Source organism: Crassostrea angulata, chromosome 5 (genome assembly GCF_025612915.1).
Source record: "Crassostrea angulata isolate pt1a10 chromosome 5, ASM2561291v2, whole genome shotgun sequence".
Lineage (NCBI taxonomy): Eukaryota > Metazoa > Mollusca > Bivalvia > Ostreida > Ostreidae > Magallana > Magallana angulata.
Genome location: NC_069115.1, coordinates 7179158 through 7187525, shown reverse-complemented (window position 1 = coordinate 7187525; position 8368 = coordinate 7179158).

The following is an 8368-nucleotide window of genomic DNA, read 5'->3' as shown; positions in this document are numbered from 1 at the left end:
TAAAGTAAAAATATAAAAAAAAATGTACAGGAAAAATAAAGTTATAGATGTACTTCCCTACCCCCCCCCCCCCCACCCCACCCCACTCCACCCCCACGGATTGGGATTTTTTTGAGAATTTGGCTTTTTATTTGTTTGCTTGTCACTAGATTTTTTGGATGAGCCCCCCCCCCCCCCCCAATATGTTTCAAAAACGATGCTACGCGCCTGTTAGATTATTGGGTGTGTTTTTGGTGGGGATTTTTGTTTCATGTACAAAATGCAATACATGCATGTATTAGTGGTCGTTAATAAATTGATGTAAATTGATGTATGCATTTTGATGAAAAAAAAATCATTGAACACACCACAATCCACAATGGTGCAAACAAAAAACAGACAAGAGAATTATAAAGCTGAAAACTGAAAACATACTGAAAAAAAAATATTACGAATAGTAGGTATATTTCTATGCCATTAGAGTTCGGATTTGTGCTTCTATTATATAACTAGAACATATATCAAAGATTTATCAGATTTTTTCACATGATATCAAAGCCGGGATCGGGGTTTCAATATTATTGGAACAGTTAATCAACTTTCGGTTTGTGACAAACACGTCGTCATAACGGTCATTTTCTCATGAGTTTTCCATTCATAAACAAAAACAATGGCAACTGCTGCTGTACAGAACGACTTGACGACTTGTTCTATATGCTTTGAAAAATTCAGAACACCGAGAAGTTTACCTTGCTCGCATGTGTTTTGTCAGAGTTGTATTTCTTCTTATATTGTGAGCGCGTGTCAATCAAAAGAGGCTCCTGTGGGGTTTTCCTGTCCACTATGTAGGGAATTTGTCCCATCACCGGCCGTTTCAGGTAAACCAGAGACATGGGCAGAAAGTTTACCTCTTTGCAGAGTCCTTGAGACTTTGATTAAGATCGGGGAGCTTAAATTGTGTACACCATGTCAACGAGAAAATGACGAGGAAGAAACAACAGACATCTGCGTCACGTGTGAAGAGCCGATTTGCGGAAATTGCGCGAAATACCATAGACGAAACTTAACTTCGCGAACTCATCGCATTATACCTATTAATGAACCTAACAAAGCTATTGAGTTTTTTCCATCTTTGAATAAAAGTGTATGTTGTCCCCAGCATCGAGATAAAGAAGTCGAGTTATATTGCAATCAACATCAAACACCTTGTTGTGCGCTGTGCGCCGGTGATGAGCACAGAAAATGCTCCGATGTGGAGACCATAAAGTCAGCTGCTGAGAAAACAAAGAAACATGATTTTGTTAAGATATTAAGTAGAAAAATAACTGAATTTGAAAAGGAGCTGACTGTTTCTAAAGGAGAGTATGAAAAAAATCTAACAGAAATAGAAAGCAAGTCCGACAGCATAAAAGAAGTAAATAAGAGACTCCGTAAGGAAATTAACGATCATCTGGACAAGATTGAGAATGAACACATGAATGAATTAGGTGAAGTAACCAAAATGAGTAGGGAGATACTGAATAAGTGCATTGATTCTGTCTCAGATAGGATACACTTCAGCAGACACTGTATACAGAGACTTCAGAACCTTGAGGAAGCTGGTGATGCCTGCTTTATGAAGGAATACCACTGTATCAGAGAAAGCTTCGAGGAAATGGAAATACAAACTATGAAAACCAAAGGTCATCAATTAAAACTCAAGTCAACCATACCAGAAGAACTTGAGGCAATTAAAAATCTGAAACACTTTTGTAAAATTCAATTATCACAGTCAGAGGTGCAACTGACAAAAAGAAGAAATGTCAGTGAGATATCCCTTTCTCTGGTTTATGAGTTTCAACTTCCAGATGCCAACATCTGTAATGGAACTTTATTCATTGATGGAACAATTATTTTAGCAAATTATAGCCTCAAGAAAATCGGACTTTTTACATTAAGATTAGAAATGGAATCATGGGAACCCGTGAGAAACTTTGAGTCTTCCAATCAAATTTTTGACGTAATGCATACAAAAAATGAGATTTATGTTACAGATCAGAGCACACGAAGTGTTATTGTCATGAAGAGCGATAGTTATACCACTGTGAGGCAATTCAGAATGCAAGACAATTTAAAGCCGTATGGGGTTTCATCATGGAATGGGTTTCTCTTTGTCGCATGTGAAAGTGCTATTTTAAAATATTCTTTGGAAGGACAGTTTATCCATAAATACCCTGTGGAAAGTAGAACTCTCTATGTAACAGTGACAGGCCAAGGTCACATCGTATACAGCAGTAAGGATGCAAACTCAGTAACCTGCATGGATGAAACAGGACAAGTTCAATGGGAATACAAAAATCCAAAACTTGTTTGTCCACACAGTGTGGATAGAGATGAGTCAGACAATATTTATGTGTGCGGTTCCCAGAGTAACAATATTCATATTTTGTCTTCCAATGGAAAACTCATGAAAGTAATCGAAGATATCCCATGCCCTGCTTTTATAAAAACTTTCAAAGATATTGATATGTGCTGTGTGTGCTGCAGTTGGAAAAATATCAAAATATATCAGATGAAATAAAAAAAATAGATAGAAAACATATTATAGTATATTAGAAGTCTAAACCATAGAAATGAGAATCAAACATAAACCAGGATTGATTTATTACGTGTTACTCTGACAAATTGTTTTATTACTTCATAAAGAATTTTGTATGATGATGGTGTGCGACATTTATATCCGTGTACATATTAAGCAATGTACCACGTCATAAAATACAGTCATTGAAATCTCTCGTTTTATTTTCTTCTATTTAGGCTCATTTGTACGTCTTACTTGACCCTCTATAGAAGTTATACGAACTCTACATGTACAAATACTTAATAAAAGAGCGTAAATTATTTGTGGAATGCAATTAGAAAATTAAAGAATATTCCGTAGAAGTACATTTGTACTAGTCCGCTATGTTTTGTTTGTTCTATGTTCATTTTCGTTCAATATTAGATACAGTTAAGTTAAATCTGTACATGTTCGAGAGGGATAATCTTACCGTGACTAAGCTATTTTATTACATGTAGAAAGTGTTCGTCCCATATGTTCACAATGTAACATTCGTAAAGTAAGTCTTCATTTCTTGTAAGCTTCTGCTGGATATCTTGTGTGAAAAAAAGATAACTAGGTAATTATAATAGAAATAATGCATGAGGTGGGGAAAATGTGAATGAATTAATTTTGTAGCTTGCCTCAAAGTGTGATGTCCTCGTGGAGAACTATATCCCCGGGAAGTTAATTAAGATATATTGTGGAGTGAACTGTCCGCCTATTCCAGACACCCTTTTTAAAATAAAAAATGTAACATTGAAATGTAGAAGATATTTTTTACGCATTTTTCATTATTACAAAATTGAAAATCACGAAAGACATTTGCATGCACATGTAAATAATTACAAAATAATGAATATTAGTAAAATTAATATTTTCAATTGAGTAAGCCATTTTAAAACATTATTTCATCGACATATTGTTCTGGGTAATGGGTCCGAAACTGAAATTTAATCTGTTATATACACAGTTTAATTCTAACAAAACCTTTTCTCCACTGAAACAAACATAATTTATTAAGAAAAACTTGTGCAACTGAGATTTTCTTCCTTGTATTTGTTAATCATACTTTAGAACAATTAGCTTAGTGCAGTATCCATAACAACAATTCAAAATTAGCAGAGATTCAAATATTCTGAATGTTTAAGAAGAACTCCATGATAATGGAACAATTCAAAATCAGTGTATCAAATTGGTAATAATTTTATCATTTACCGGTACTATCTACAAAATGTACTGAGCGAATCACGAATACAGTATTATTCGCCTTTCTTCTTCGTTTGTGGTAAGAAATATCAGACACTCCGATTTCAGGAATAATATATTTGATTGAATTTAAACCTACAGGAAAGTTGATTTTTTTTTTGATTAAAACTCCTTTTAAGACATGTATAGAACGTGTTTCATTTCAAATATTTGTAAGTTAATGGAAAATAAATGATTAAGAGATTAACGTAAATCACCCCCTCCTTGCATATATGTATATTACTCCAGTTTGTTTACATTGCTACCCCTTCGTCATTTTGGTACTATAAAACATTCATTTCACAGGACGGTGTATTGCAGAAAATAGATCTCTTCCTCGTGATGATTTTAAAATGAATGTACGTTTTTCTGTTAACCTAATATATCATATCAAACAAGATTTTCAAGGTCAAGTCAGGTAACAGAGGCATCTTTCAGTGACATAATGTTAACTCATGAAGGCAAAAATCCGAATAGTTTTTTGATAGATGTAAATCTATCGTACTAACAGATGTTAACTTTCGTTACAGTTACATGTACCTCGCGGAGTGGCATACTTTTACTCTTCTATATGCACGTCGGAGTTGTTTTGAATAAATCGTTTATTTTCAGTTATTTTTCAGAAATTTGACAAAATACATGGTGTGTACATAACTTCAAAGAAATTTCAATCAAAAAAGAGTCAACAAAATCGGGGGAAGGGGGGTCCTGTCCTCTGTTTACAACATGGCAATGATCTTGAAAAGTACGAACAAAAGTAAATCTTCATCTAATGTTCATTGATGATCATTCTGACAAACTCACGCCCTCTTTATATGTAGATAAAATGTAACAATCTGTCATATTTTTTTAATAATACAAAAACAAGGAAATTAAAAATATCTGTTGATTTCAAGATAACAAACAAATAATCTTCCGATTTAAAAGCTTGTTTGTGATATTTGAAATCAGATTAAAATGTGTTAGTTTTAGTTTTATAAAAAACTTTATGACGGATTAATTGGTATGAATTAAGTACTGGGATTACTGTACTTAATCAAAGACAAAAACATAATTTTCTGATACATATTTTTTAATGAACGATTCATGTTTGTGGTGATTTGCACATGTGCGTTAAAATGTAATTGAGACAAATAGCAAAATTATTTTACATAAAATTACTTTTCTGATGTTGAAATTTTAGTTACTTAGGCATACTTTGTGCTTGGTTTGGTTGAAATGGCCCTGTGGTCCTGAAGAAGAAAATGTTAAAACAATAATGAAAAAGAAAACAATAATGACTACAATTACAGAAAACAAACAATTTTTGATCTGGAAAGTTAAGGTGAGCTAAAAAGAACAACAAGATATATTTTTTGACATTCATCGTATGATTAATATTTCCAAAAATATAGATGTTTTCTTCAGTACAACATTCATTAAGATATGAAGAATGAAATAGGGATTGGTCATCTTGGATTCCTATGCCCTGTTTCCCAAAACACCTTTAGTTAGATTTTATAGAGAAATCGTTGAAACAATCCTAGCTCTATACTGACAAACTAAACATTTATTTATTTCTGATCAATTTTAGCTAGTGCGTATCAATAATACAAAATTATAAACTTTCTCTAAATTTTTTGTGTGTTTGCAGTTGTTTTTAAATTGCCAATTATTTTTTATATCTATTAAATATATGATTTTTATTGGTAAAGTTAGTTCAAAAATATAAATAGGTTTTAAATAAAATACATTGAAATAGATAATGATATAAGAAATGTTGATTCCATTCTTATTAATAATTTTCTCATGATTCCGTTCTGTTCCGCAAAATACCATTACCCGTGTGGATATTGGTATTTAACGAAACGGAACGGAATCTTTCAAACTTTTTAAAGAATGGAAAATATCATAACTATTCGCCGTTCCTTGAATTTTTTATCAGATTCTTTAAAGATGAATGAAGGAAGATATCAAATCAATTCAGTCATTTTGTGTATGTGCTGATTATTAATTTCAGCGTTTGTGTGCGTGTGTTGTATACATCAACAACTCTTATTTCATTGTTTTATCCATTTTATATTATTGTCACGACAGAACTAACTAGTTGGTTAATTAAGCTAGCGAAAACACAATGCTTTTATCAAGTAGAATGTATATTATACCAAGCTCATTCGCAGCGCACGGATTATATCAATAAAAATACTTGATAGTCTTACCTGAAATACATTAGAATGGATGATGATATATACGGTAACAAATGTTGTTACCATACTTATAAAGAATGTTCTTATGATTCTGTTCCGTTCCACAAAATATCAATACCCGTGTGGATATTGGTATTTAACGGAACGGAATCTTTTAAAAATTTTGAAATATAAAATTTATCATAACAACTAACCACCGTTCGTTTATTTCTATGTTCTTTTGGGACAAATGAAGCAAACAAACAAACCATTTCATCAGTTCAAACATATTGCATGTGTGCATTTTATTCCTGTGTTGTGTGCAACGATAACATGATACTTTATTACTTTCACGGGTAATATGACTAGTTTGTTTGATTAAGCTAGCAATAACACAATGTATATCCAACATTAGGTGGAATTCTAAAATATAACGGCACATTTGCAAGGAAAAATTTTAATATTCATCACTTACCTTCCTTCTGAACAATTTTCTTCTGGTTCCGTTCCGTTCCGTAAAATACCATTACCCGTGTGGATATCGCTATTTAACGGAACGGAACGGAATCTTTCAAAAAAAAATAATATGAAAAAATAGCATAACAAGGACAGCATTTATTCAATTTATAACGAACCATTTTTACGGGAGTTTACAGGAGATTTAGAGAGTTTGTTTATCAAACTTACAATACACAATGTTCACATCAAATAGAATTTTATATGATAAACATATTCGCAGGGATAACATAATTAAAAAGAAAAAAATTGATAGTTTTATTTGTTATACATTGAACTAGATAATGAAATAAGAAATGTTGTTACCATAATTATTATAATAATTTTCTCAAGATTCCGTTCCATTCCGCAAAACACCAACACCCGTGTGGATATAGGTATTTAACGGAACGGAACGGTATCTTTTACATTCTATTTTTTTAAAAGTCATTTCAGGGCTTTGTTCGTATGATCAGTTTTATAATAGAGATGAACTGCCATTGCCATTACATGCTTTATATGTTGAAAATATAATGTGCACATTTAATGGATTGCATGTCACTGATAAACAGCCTTGTGTGTCGTTTTATGTGATATAGTTTAGAATATATCATTGGCTTTAATGAAGTCTATGTCAGATCTCAACAGATCATAAATTGTGTTGTATTTATATCAAGTTTATAATACCATTTTTGAATTCATATTATACCAAGCGAATGAGCTTGGTATAATATGCATTCTACTTGATATAAGCATTGTGTTTTTGCTAGATAATTAACCAACTAGTTAGGTCTGCCGTGACAACAATATAAAATAGATAAAACAATGAAATAAGAGTTGTTGTTGTATACAACACCCGCACACAAACGCTGAAATTAATATCAGCACATACACAAGATATGACTGAATTGATTTGAAAGCTTGCTTGGCGAGTAGTTATGATATTTTCTATTATTTAAAAAGTTTGAAAGATTCCGTTTCGTTCTGTTAAATACCAAAATCCACACGGGTAATGGTATTTTGCGGACCGGAACGGAATCATGAAAATATTATTGATAAGTATTGATTCAACATATCTTTTATCATTATCTATTTTAAAGTATTACAAATAAAGCTATCAAATAACATTATTTTTTGAAATAATGTTATCCCTGAGAATATGTTTGATATAATATAAAATTCTACCTGATGTAAACATTGTGTATTGTTAGTTTGATGAACAAACTCGTTAAATCTCCCGTAAACTTCCGTAGAATAATATATACATCTTGTTCGTTATAGATTGAAAAAAACCTTCCTTGTTATGATGTTTTTCATATTATAAAAATTTTGAAAGATTCCTTTCCGTTCCATAAAATACCAATATCCACACGGTTAATGGTATTTTGCGGAACAGAACGGAACCAGAAAAAATATATTCAAAAGAAAGATTACTTACAGTAACAGTTATTTTCATCGATGTTACACATGTATACAGATTAATTGACTTAGTTTTAAATCTCAACTTTATATGTCCAGTGTCAATCTAACATCTTAAAACAACTAGTGACTTTAGGTTTTCGCGGGAAAGAAGCGTGTATTGACTTATAGAGGAATGAGTAGCATATTTTATGTAATACACAGTTCAATAAAACGTCAACATTTGTAAAACAATCTTCCATTTACGATAGATTGAATTGAAATATCGGCGTTTTAAAAAAAATTGTTTCCCCGTTGGTGGCCTCTTACTGGTTCCGTTTCGTTCCGTTCCGCAAAGTACCAATAGCCAGAAATATACACGGTTTTTAAATGAATGCCTAAAATTGAGGCCCAAATGGGCCCTTACTGCCCTTTCTTCTTTACAACTAACAATTGCAAATTTCTTTAAACAGCCTTAATTTTGTTTTTCCTAATTTCTTATCAA